The 12,719-nt window shown below is 46.4% G+C and overlaps 1 long non-coding RNA gene across 1 annotated transcript; it reads right to left on the bottom strand.

Annotated features, from left to right (window-relative positions):
- Positions 1-5,677: 5,677 nt before the first annotated feature.
- LOC110209435 (uncharacterized) lies at positions 5,678-10,713 on the bottom strand. Its single transcript, XR_013486747.1, has 3 exons — positions 10,528-10,713; positions 8,107-8,239; positions 5,678-5,750 (listed from the first exon to the last, which is right to left on the bottom strand). It is a non-coding gene; the product is annotated as an uncharacterized LOC110209435 (long non-coding RNA).
- Positions 10,714-12,719: the final 2,006 nt, after the last annotated feature.

Raw genomic sequence — 12,719 nt, 5'->3', positions numbered from 1 at the left:
GCTGAAAAGAAGAAAAAGGAAAAAAAAGGATCGCTGATAAGGATCAAATCCAACAATTCCATCTGGTTCAATTCAAAACACATTTTTTTAGGGACCACTGTTATGGCTCAGGAGAGAGGCCAAGGTTAGATAAGATAGAAAGGTCCCTGCCTTCATAGAGCTTTTACAAAAAGATTGATAAATATTCCAATTTATATCATTCTTTTTTTTGTGAGGCAATTGGGGTTAAGTGACTTGCCCAGGGTCACACAGCTAGTGAGTGTTATGTGTCTGAGGCTGGATTTGAACTCAGTTCCTCCTGACTTCAGGGCCGGTGCTCTATCCCCTGCACCACCTAGCTGCCCTTTCCCTATATCATCCTTAAAGAAGTGATGGGAAAACATAACTATACTGAATACCAGTGTCCAACATGGAGTCTGCAGGGAGAATTCACGTTCTTTGCTAGCCCTTGGGCTGATGCCAAGCATGGGCTGGTCCAGGGGCAAGAAACCCAGTTAAGCACAAACACCCAGCAGGGTGTTTGTATCTGACAACAGATGCAGGATTCTGCTCCTTGCAACTTTCGGTGATTCACAGGAGGTGTGCTGTATTATCTGTTCTCTGGTCCTGGGGCTGATGGAAACATGAGTTTTAAGTATTTGCCACTTAGCCTGTATCTAGCTTGTTTTGTACATATTTGCTTGCATATTGTCCCCCCCCACTAAATTGTAAGCTCCTTGAAGGCAGGGGCTGTCTTTTGATTCTTTTTGTATCCCCAGAGCTCCTGGCGTATAGTACTCAATGAGTGGTTATTGAATCAATGAATGAGAGCCATGGTGTTGAAATGTGGGGTCCAGACATCTGCTCAACGCCAGTATGTGCCAACCAAGCAGAGAGAATGAGCTTTCTAAGCCAAGTGGCGATGGCATGTTACTCTTAGCCCAAGTCTCTGCTGTCCTAGGACATAGGGAAAGGGAACACCCTCTGGGGCCTGTTAGCAGCTAGAGGCATGAGTGGCCATGGATTGACCTGCTGGACAAGGCCCTAGCTCAGGGTAGTGTGATAGTCAGTCATAGATAGTCATAGGGTGAGGAGAGCTCCTACTCTGTGGTCTCCCAGCTATGGCAGCCCTGCCTAACCCTAGCAAGGCCAACTCACTCTCCCCTATCAGGCCGTATGAAAGGAAAGCTTCCACTCTCTCAGACCTGCGCTGAGTCCAGTAAGGGGTCACCTGAGTGCAAATTCAGAGAGGGTCCTGATAATTCCCTTTGTCCCTGGATTGACATTGATATTTCCCAGGCATGTTGGTCACCTCTGAAACAGGGAAGCCCAAATGTGAGTGCACAGAGCTACATCGGTGGTAGAGATAGGGAGCTCCTGCATCACTAGGTTGTGCCATCTTGAGTCAGGGTCTCAAGAGCCCGAATGAGCTTTAGAGCTCAGCTATTCAATCCTACTGCTTACAGAAAATAAATCGGAGGCCTTGAGTCTCACCACGGTAGTAACAAGAGAATTTCCAGGAGTGGGAGTCACTAGGTCAGCAACCTCTTAGTTGAGCAGGTCACTCCCCCCCACCCCAGGTCTCAGTTTCCTTCTCTGTAATTAGGCTGGGTGGCCTCCGGGCCTTGGACACTCCCCTCCGTCTCTCCTCCTACCTGAAATGTAGCTGGTGTCCTGATGGAGCTCATCCAGGGTCCCTAGCTCTTCATGCAGATCTTTTCCAATGCCATATTTAAAAAAATGGCTCAAGAGTTCTGTTTTCCTAAGAAGGGAGAACAGAGAGTTTTAACCATTGCAGGGAAGGTCCGCACAGAAGTGGCTTCTACACAGCAAAAAAATGAAGTGGGGAACTGAGGGAAAGATGCCCCTCTGTAGGAAAAAGGGAGGAGGAAAGGGGCAGCAGACCAGAATGGGGGACCCCTGGCTTCTAGTCTCAGGAGCCCTGGGACCTTGGGCAAATGGTAACTCCTCTGAGCCTCTGTTTTCTCATCTCTTTAATGGGGCTGGAAGAAGGACCTATGTACTAGATACAAGGCTCTTCCTACAGAGAGGGCTGCTGGACCCTGAGAGGAGGAAGCAGCTGCTCACACTTTATGATGTATGTTATTCATAGGAGAGACAGGGAGAGATAGAGAGACAGAGAGAGAGAAAGTCAGACAGAGACAGACAGAGACAGAAAGGACAGAGAGAGATATAGAGAGACAGACAGGCAGAGAGAGATACAGAGAAACAGAGGGAAAAAGACAGAGAGACAGATAGAGACACAGAGACAAGAAGAGGAGAAGAGGGAGACAGAGAAAGACAGAAAAAGATAGAGAGATCATCAGAAGAGCATTGCAGGAGAAGAGGTAAGTAGTGACAGGGAGATCTCTGATGAGGGGGCACTTAGGTGGCTTTTTGGCAAGCAAAAGTGAGCCATAGAAAGATCTACTGTCTTTTTAGGGGTGTGTCTCTGGGATGTGCTGGTGAATCTCCCATGCCTTAATCTAACCTGACACCTATCCTACCCACTTTGGGTGACTCACATGGAAACAATTAATGCTATTGGAGTTTTCTAAGGAAGAAACCCACACTATCAATAGACATATGGAAAAAGCCTCCAAATTTATAATAAACAGAGAAATGCAAAATAAAACAATTCTGAGATTTCATTCACACCCATAAGATTGTCAAAGTTGGCAAAAAAGGAAAATTGTAAATGTTGGAGGGGCTGTGGGGAAACAGGCACATTCATGCACTGTTGTGGAGCTGTAAACTGACCCAGCCATTCTGGAAAGCATTTGAAATATGCTTAGAAAATTACCAAACTATGCAGACCCTTTGACCCAGCAATACCACCAGTAGGTCTCTACTCCCAAAGAGGTCAAGTACAAAAAATGCACAGCTTTTTTTGTAGTAGCAAAGAAGTAGAAACAGATGGGGTGTCTATCAACTGGGAAATGGATGAACAAATTGTGGTATATAGATAGACTGGAACACTATTTTGCTGTCTGAAATGACAAAAGGGATGGGTTTTTAAAAAAAAGTGGGAAGTGAGCAGAACCAGGAGGACAATTTACATAACAGCAACAATACAACTTCAAAAGACTTAAGAATATTGATTAACACAATGACCAGCCATCATGTCAGAGGACGACAGGGAGGCATCCACCCACCGCCTACCAGAGAAGGGATGGGCTTGCTATAGAATGGGACATGACCATCATGGGCATTTGCTTTGCTTTATTATGTAGATTTCTTACCAGAGTTTTGTTTACTTTCTTTTTTAAATAAGGGTAAGGTGAGAGGGACTCTCACAGATTTTTGTCAAATAAAAAAAATTAAATGAAATCTAGAAATAAAATTCTGCTAGAAGAAATCTGGAAAGCATTGCTAAGAATTATGATGAAGCTCCAGGGAAGAAACTGAAAAATTTAGGGCTACAGGTGGTGTTTTCATTAAGGCTACCAATTGACTGTGAAGGCTTTAGAAGAGATGACATTTGGGGGAAGCAAACAGCTGGTTAATAAGATTCTATCTGAGAATATGATTTGAATTTCTGGACTGTTGTTTAAAATATTGGAATATAAGCTTGGCAATGGAAGGAGTATATCTAACAAGGTCTAGTTTTTAATATATTATGTAATCTATATAAATATTATATCTATATGTAATAAACTACTGAAATGACTGAAGAGCCACAAGAAAACACACATACACCTGCTGTTCAGTCATTTCAGTCATGTCCAGCTCTTTGTGACCCCATGTGGGGTTTTCTTGGCAAAGATACCGGAGTGATTTGCCATTTCCTTCAGCTCATTTGACAGATGAAGAAACAGGCAAACAGGGTTAAGTGACTTGCCCAGAGTCACACAGCTAGTAAGTGTCTGAGGCTAGATTTGTACTCAGGAGGGTGAGTCTTCCTTTCTCTAGGTCCAGCACTCTATCCACTGTGCCACCTAGCTGCCCCTACATATACATACATACATATAAGCACATGCATATACACATAAATGTGCAGTATCCTTAATATATTTACACGTGCACATTTACATACACACACACTGTATACATACCTACACATGTGTATGCGTGTATATTTGCATGTGCATGCATGTATATGTGTGTGTTTACCTGTAGTCTTATCCATCTAATCTAAATTCTTTAAACTGACCAAGGAAGGGAGAGGGACAAAATGGCTTCTGTACTCCTGCCAAGCTGGCTCCCACAGAGAACAGCTCTAATGTAGGACAGTGGGCGAAATGTCCGGGAATCAGCAAGAGATCAAAGCTGATGAAGGAGCCTGTAGTAAAACCCATGCCTTCTGATGTCTTCTACACAGTGTGGTTAATAAGTAAGGCGAATCCTAATGCAAGAAGGCATAATGGAGCACCTGTGGAGTGGAAGGCTCTGGAAGGGCCCACCTCCTTCCAAAGGGCCAGAAGGGAGAAGGCAGGAGAAGGGAGAAGGAGGTGGGGCAAGCACTGTGAATTAGAGAGAGAGAGATGTGTGAGAAGATAGAAGAACCAGAGAAGGAGGTAAGACAGGAGAGCCCTCGGGGGATGGCCTCCCTACCCCCTTCACAGAAGGCAGGCGTGGGTGAAGAGTTTGGGAAATGGAAGCGGGCTTCAGTTACCCAGTTCTCTCTCCCCAAAGCAGAGCAGCTGATCACTTCACGGCGTGACTTAACAATAATTTCATCCTTCTGGAGGAAGAGGAGGAAACTAGGAGGGTCTCATTCTTCTGGATCTGATTTTCACCAAGAAGTCAACATGATGGGAAGCTTAGGGGCAGATGACCAGTCCATCTTAGCCTTAGTGACAGTGGAGGAGAGGCAAGCTGGGCATAGACTGGCATGTGTGCTGGACCCGCTGGGCTTGGGCAGGAGCATGAGCAGAACTCCATGGACTGAAATCCCTTAGGAAGGGTCAGCTTAAGAGGGGATGGGAAGTTCTCAAGATCGAAATTCTGAAAACCAAAAAGGATCCATTTGGATGAAGAGAATGGGGAAAAGTTGTTTAGGGAGACCAAGGTCAACACAGAATGAGCACATTGACTTAGGATTTTTAACTGCATGCAGAGAGAATAAGAGAGCTAATGAAGGATGACCACAGAGGCACGGCCTGGTCTTCTAAGAGTGTTAAGAGTTCTTCAGTTCAAGATGGCAAAATGGCTGGCAAAGAATGTGAGGGACAACAAAAAGTGTCTGTGTGTTTGGTTTGCATATATGTTTGGGTTTTTTTTCTCCCATACTGGAGAAGAGACTCAAAGTAGAGGTATCCAAAATCTCCTGATATAGGATGATGATAAAAATGAAGTCAGTCATCCTCAACATACTCGATATTTTGTTTCCTTGTTTCTATGCCAAGAAGAACTACCTTTAGATTGGGAAGGACAGTACAAAAATGACTAATAGAGAGTTGAAATACAAGATTTGACCAAGTCTTTCATGCCATTGTAATTGCCAACATGGAGATACAGGAACTAGATGGATTTGGAGCTAGTGGAATGGCTAAACCCAAAGATGTCACGATTGATGACTTGACATCATCTTGGAGGGTGAGGCTGAAGAGCCAGAGGCTCTCCCATGCCCCACCCCACCACAGAGTTCTCATAAGCCTCAGAGAAAAGGACATGAGGGTGGCTGTGAATGTAAACATGGGTTCCCCCATTGACTTGGGTCAGGAGGCTTCCTCTTTACCAGTCTGTACCTGAATTGGTCATCATCTAAAATAGGCTTTTGGGCATTTAAGTGTCTTCTCACAGAGTCTATCAGATCTGGGACAGGCAGCCTGAAAGGGAAGAGAAAAGGTAGGTTAAAGTCTGCGTGTGTACATGCTGCCTTCCCCATTAGAATATCAGGACTTTTTCGAGCTTGCATCCTCAAGAGCTTAGATGTGCCCAGCACATAATAATAGCTAGCATGTTCATGGTGCTTTAAGGTTTGCCAAATGTTTACAGATATTATTTCATTTTATCCTCATGACAACCTTGGGAGGTAAGTGCTATTATCGTCCCTTGCTTATAGCTGAGGAAACTGAGGCAATCAGAGGTTAAGTGACTTGCCCAGGGTCACAAAGCTAGTATGTTTGAGATAGGATTTGAACTCAGATCTGTCTTGATTTTCAGTCCATCCATTACTCCACCTTGTTGTCTCTAGGTACTCAGGACGTGGTTGTTGATTCTTTGCTGTTTCTAAAGTGAATGTATAACAAGACCCTAGGAACAAGATAGATTTTTTTAAGGTCGCCAACTCCCACGGCTTTATTTATCCACTCTATACAGAGGTTTCTACATCTGTATATCCAGCGCCTGTATCTTTCCCAAGTCCCAGGCCCCTACGTGGCCAGCTGCCTGCTGAACGTGACCACCTCAATGTCCCATTGGCCTCTCCAGTGTGCCGTTTCCAAAATGGAATTAGACATCTTCCTCTCTATACCTACAAAGATGGATTTTATCCCCACGCTTAACTTAGCATAATGCCTGGCGTGTGGTAGGCACTCAATTTTTGTCGACTTGACTGGACTTGAGAGATGAGAGATGAGGAGGCTAGTTGGGAGGGCTCCTATTTCTCCATTTTCATTGGTTTTATCTGGTAGTGGCACCGTTGTCTTTCCCGTCACTCAGGCTTGAAACACCGGAGTCACCGTGGACCCTTCCCTTTCCCTTTTCTAAACCAGCTGGTTGCCCAGCTCTGTTGATTCTGCCTCTGCCTCTTACATCCGTCCCCTAGTCTTCCCTCCTTCTACCTCTACTCAAGTTTAGGCCATCATCTGACCTCCCCTTGACTATGGTAATAATCTCATGAAGTTATAGCTTGTAAGGAACACTTGTTCTAAAGGGCTCTCTGGGCCTTCATTTTCCCATTTGTGAATGGAAGACACCAATGCTCGTTACAAGGTCCTACGCCACCAGTTTACTATGAAGAACAAATGAGGTTATGTTTGAGAAAGAACTTTGGAAACTGGGAAAATGACCCTAGAAGCAGCCAGGGATTATATTGGATGCTTCTGGACCTGCCTGGACTGCCTCAATTTCACCAGCTCTTACCTGGGCAGATGAATACCTAGACAAGTGTATACCTAGGCAGGAGCTGACCCCGCTGGGGGCTTACCTGCTCAGACTTCTACTTAATCAGTTATTTTCCTGGGTAGGCCCTTATCTGGCCAAGAGCTTAGCTGGGCAGGCATTTACATGGGCAGGAGCTTAACCATGGGCAGGAGCTTAACTAGATAGGCATTCAGTTGGGCAAGAGCTTACCCAGGTCAGCATTTATCTGTGAAAGTTCTTACCTGGATGGACATCTACCTTGGCAGAAATTTACCTGGACAAGAGTCTGAAAAGGAACTTACCTGAGAAGGTGATTACCAGGGCAGGAGCTTGCATAGGCAGGTACTTATCCAGACAGGCTCTGATCACCAGGCCAAGAACTTACCTGGTTAGGAGCTTGTCTGAGCAGGAGGTTACCTGGCCAAGAGCTTAGCTGGGCAGGCATTTACCTGGACAGGAGCTCCCTTAGGCAGGCACTTCTCTAGGTAGGCTTTTACCTGGCCATACCCTTACCTGAACACATCCTTACCTGGGCAGGCTTTACTGATGGTACATGGTGTCCATGATGCTGTGATGTAGGTAGTCTGTGTGCTTTATTGGATGAGTTCGGAAGGCCCAAAGGTCCCTGGAGGGAACTAAACTCCTCAAAGTGCCTCTATGGCAGGTTATAAGCTTCCTTAAGGCTCTCTTGGCAGCCACCTGCCCAGGGGATAGTGCCAGGCACAGGCCATGGGCTCTAGAAGCTTGGTGGCCCCTCCCTAACCCCCTTAATAATTTAGCCTCTGCAGCGGGGCCCCTAGTTACATCTGATTGTGAAGCCTGGCTCCCAACCCCAAGAACCGTACTGGGGTAAAGATGGGGTGGGAGGTGCTTGCTTAAAGCTGCTCCCCAGACCTGTTTCCCCACAGGTCCAGTGGGACAAGGGTGCCCGGCCTCATGGAGAGGCACCTGTGGGTGATTTTGGCCTCCAGAAAGCATCAAAGCATCTTCTACTCCAAGAAGGAAGCTGCCCACCCCACAAGAGGACCAGTGGGCAATCAGGAAGCTGCAGGGTGCTGCTGTGGTCCGCCTTGGACTGGGACACTTGTCTTCACTTACAAAAGGCTGGCTTCACCTCCATCTGGTTCTGTTTGGCCGATTTCTTTCATGGTGGCTTCATTGACGAGGCTTTCCCCCAACTCCTCAGCAGATCTGTCCTGCTTGGGCTCCAGCATCTACCTGGCTCAGTGCCCTGGTGAGGAATAAGGAGACAGAGCAATGGCTAGGTCCTCCCCAATGCCCCCGTGTGGGGCACTCTCTCCCAGCCCCCCTCCTTCCCCCCCAATATGGAGACCAGGGGCTGGTTCACTGTTGTCCTCATGGCTCTGGTGCCCAGCACATGACAGAACGCTTGTCCATTGTTTGGGTCTCATTTCCAGGTAGATTTCTTTCTCATTTGGCTTTCTTTCTCTCCCTCCCTCTCTCTCTCTCTCTCTCTCTCTCTCTCTCTCTCTCTCTCTCTCTCTCTCTCTCTCTCTCTCTCCCTCTCTCTCTCTCCCTCTCTCTCTCTCTCTCTCTCTCTCTCTCTCTCTCTCTCTCTCTCTCTCTCTCTCCTTCTCTCTCCATCTTTATCTCTCTGTCTCTGTCTCTGTATGTCTCTGTCTCTCTCTCTCTTTTTCCTTCTCTCTCTCTTTACTTCTTTCTGTCTCTGTGTGTCTTTCTGTGTTTCTGTGTCTCTCTGTGTCTCTCTGTGTCTCTCTGTCTGTCTCTCTGTCTGTCTGACTGTCTGTCTCTCTTTTTCCTTCTCTCTCTCTCTTTACTTCTTTCTGTCTCTCTCTGTGTCTCTCTTTCTCTCTGTCTCTATGTCTGTCTCTGTCTGTCTCTCTCTGTGTCTTTCTCTCTCCAGTTTTCTCATTTGTAAAGCAAAGATTGGATTCTCTCTTTCTCTGCTCAATTCCTAAAACGCGTTTTGTTTGGGTCGTTAGCTTAACCCCTAAAGACAGTTCTATGTTGTTAGATGGCCCAGTGGACAAAGCACTGGACCTGGAGCCAGGAACTCCTGAGTTCAAGTCCAGCTTCTCACTAGCTGTGTGATAAGTCACTTCACCTTTGCCTGCCTCAGTTTCCTTATCTGTCAAATGGGGATAATAATAGCACCTCCCTCCCAGGATTATTGTGGAGATCAAGTGGCATAATATTTGTAAAGCTCTTTGCAAACTTTAAAATGCTACCTAAATGCTAGCTATTATTATTGTTACTTATTATTATCATTATTATTTTCCTAGGTGCAAGCTCCGTCTTTCCCAATTAAACTATAAGTGTCCTGAGGGTAGGAACTAAGTCTTCAAAGTCACTGGAAGTCTCCTCAGAGACCATCTGAGAGTAATGTAGAAATAGCCCAGTTTCTTGAGTCAGAAGACTTGGGTTCAAATCCCACCTCTGACAATTACCATCTGTGTGACCTTGGGTTAATCAATTCTTCTCCTCATCTATAAAATGAAGGGATTGGACTCTGAAGTCACTTTCAGCTTAGATCTGTAATCCTGCAACCTGACTGAGAATCTCCTCTCCTGACATCCCCAATAGTGGCAAACCGCTCTCTGCATGACAGGGAACTCATTACCTAGCCAGGCCTTTCCTGACGTCAAGCACAGAGGGTGAAGAAGTCCTGATGCTGATGCCCTGATCCTCTCCCACAGCCTGGGAGCACAGGGTCAAGCTTCCCTTCTCCTTCCTCATCTCTCTCAGTACAACTCCTGATTCTATGATCTCATTCCCTTGACCGTGATTCACACATCCATGAGGACCAAGCATAGTGTTACGTACGCTTCAAGGATCCTGGCTCTGAGACGAATGGGATGTCAGAGGCCATCCAGTCTAACACCCCCTTTTTACAGGTTAGAAAACTCAGTTAAGTGGCTTAAGACATTGGGTTCAAGATGTATAGTTGGAAGAGACCTCAGGGGCCCTACCTGTTTTAATCATAACAAAAATAATAGCTAGCATTTATATAGGCCTTTAAGATTTGCAAATTGCTTTACGTATATCTCATTTTATACTCATGGAAACTCTGAGAAGTAGGTGATGTTATCCCCACTTTACGGATGAGGAAACTGAGGCAAATACAGGTGAGGAGACTTGCCCACAGTCACAAGGCTAGGAAGAATCTGAATTCAGATCTGCAGACACTTGAACCTGTGTTCTTTCCATTGCCTTACACTGAGAGCTGGGTTTTGGGGGTGTTTGTCTTCCCTTCACTGATGCATATTGCAACCCCTCTACATGTTAGGGACAGGTCTCTATCCCCTGCAGGTAGGCGCCGTTTGTGACCTACACCAAGACTGGTCCTGAGACTGTGAACATCTCCAGAACTGTCCACACTAAAGATCTAGTTTGTGTAAGATTTTCTATTTGAAAGGAAAATAAATCTATCCCCTGCAAAGAACAGGCAGGTACATTCTGCCAAAGAAGAGTCAAGAGAGCTTGAAATTAAGCATGAATTAAGAAGAGAAAATAGGAACCGTTAGCTTACTCACACACCTGTGACACTGGCCCACAGAGATGTTTGTGACCCCTTGAAATTCATTGTCCCAGGAAAAACGTCACCATGAAGACCCATGTTCACCAGAATCCCTCACAGGCCTACTCTACTTCAGACTGGGGGGCCGAGGAGCCCCCATGATCGACCTGGGGGGCTCAGCCCTCACAATTCTCTCCATGCCCCACGGCTGCCAGTTGCCAGTGGTCAGCTGCCTGGCCAACTGACATCAGCTTGTGGAACCTTCTTGGGGAAGTTGGTGAATGGGGGTTGGGGTCCAGCTACCCTCACCCCATCCCCATGGAAGGAGGCTATTGTCTCAGAATCCATCCCATTCTCGAGCACGCTAAACCCTCTCATTTCCCTGAGTGTCTTTTTATCATGAGACCTAGCTAGGTGTGAATGGCCCAGCTGCAGCCTAACTGGGGCTGTGAGCAAGTCGCTTCCCTGTGGGAGCGTCCATTTCCTTATCTATAAAATGAAGGGGTTGGATTAGATGAAGCCCACATTTCCTTCCATGTCTGTATCCTGTGACATGGAAATCATTTATAGGTCTGCATCTTATTCCAATGAAATAGAGTGGAAGCTCCTTGAGGGCAAAGACTGTTATGCTTTGTTTTTATAATCCTTACCACCAGGCCCATAGTAGATGAACTGAATTGAAGTGGGAAGCTTAGCTTAATATTTTCACTGATTTTTCTCCCTTAAATCAGTTCTTCTTCTCTTCTTCCCAATCCACTTTTAGCCTTCACCTCTTGTGATTTAATTGTTTTTTAATTTTATATAGCCAGAATCAGGGAGAGGGTCTTCTTCATATCTGTCAGTCCTCCCCAAAGGAAAAATCACTTCATCTGGAAGTTCCATTCCCCTGGGAAATGGATGGGGAACAGAAACATGGATCCTGGGAGCTGGGAAGAGAAAGGAGGTAGAGGGTGCTTACTGATCTCTGGCTCATCAGGTGCCTGGGATCACAGACCCAGAGCAGGAAGGGACTCTCTGGAGTTCCTCCTCTCATCCAACAAAGAAGTCTGAAGCTGTGACTTGGCCAAGGGCCCACACGGTTGTCACCATGAGGATTCCACACCAGGTTCTTTGACTCTGAAGCCAAAGCTCCTTCCTCTTCGTAAAGATGTTTGTGATTAGGGTAGCATGGCATAGCAGAGGTGTCAACCCCTCGGAAATAAGCAAAAATATAATAAAACATACGTAATGGTGCATTGTGAAGCCAAGTCAATACACAGCCCATAGGGATCGTTATATAAAGACTGTCGTTCAGTTGTATCCGACTCTTCACGACCCCATTTGGGGTTTTCTTGGCAGAGATACTGGACTGGTTTGCCATTTCCTTCTCCAGCTCATTTTACAGATGAGGAAACTGAGGCAAACAGGGTGAAGTGACTTGCCCAGGGTCACCCAGCTAGCAAGGGCAGATTTGAACTCCAGTCCTCCTGACTCTAGGTCTGGCACTCTGTGCATGGTGGCGCCACCTACCTGCCCCTCCACCTCAGTCCTGGACCACTACGATACGCTCTTACTGGTTCCGGTGCCTCCAGCATCTCCTGGTTATGGCTGAGGAACACAGCCAGGCTCCCTGGGCCACAAGGGAATCCAACCCAAGACTGTGACCTCACTGGTGCCAAGCTCTAAACAACTCGGCTGAACTTCATTCTCAACATTCTTTCCAGGCTCAGTCTTGCTTGGCCCAGAGGCTTGTTTTCTGTTTGTTTCTGTCTTTTCTGAAGTGTCAGAGCCCAGCTGCTTCCACCTTTGAGGACAAGCCAGCTCTGGTGGGCTCCTCCCTCCTGGCCCAAGAAATCACAGAGCCAGGCATGGATGTGTAGACTTTGGGAGCTGGCACCTCCCCTGGTCCAGTCTCCTCATTTTACAGATGGGGAAACTGAGCCCCAGAGAGAGGGAGAGACGTGCCATAGCTTCCCCTTCCTGGAGCACAGGGCTTGGCACTCAGCAGAAACTGTTTGTGGAATGATAAATGAGGGAGTGATCGGCGTAGCAGACAGGTTGGTGCTGGGCCTGGAGGAGTAGTTGACGGCCTAGCACTCTTAAAGTAATAATAATAATGACTAACATTTATATAACCCCTACTATAAGGCAGCTGGGTGGCTCAGCAGATAGGGTCTGGAGTCGGAAAGACCTGAGTTCAAATCCAGCCTCAGGTATTTACAAGCTGTGTGAC

Source organism: Phascolarctos cinereus, unplaced genomic scaffold (assembly GCF_003287225.1).
Source record: "Phascolarctos cinereus isolate Bilbo 61053 unplaced genomic scaffold, phaCin_HiC Scaffold_5;HRSCAF=322, whole genome shotgun sequence".
In the NCBI taxonomy this organism is placed as follows: domain Eukaryota; kingdom Metazoa; phylum Chordata; class Mammalia; order Diprotodontia; family Phascolarctidae; genus Phascolarctos; species Phascolarctos cinereus.
This window is presented reverse-complemented; position numbering and strand designations above follow the sequence as displayed.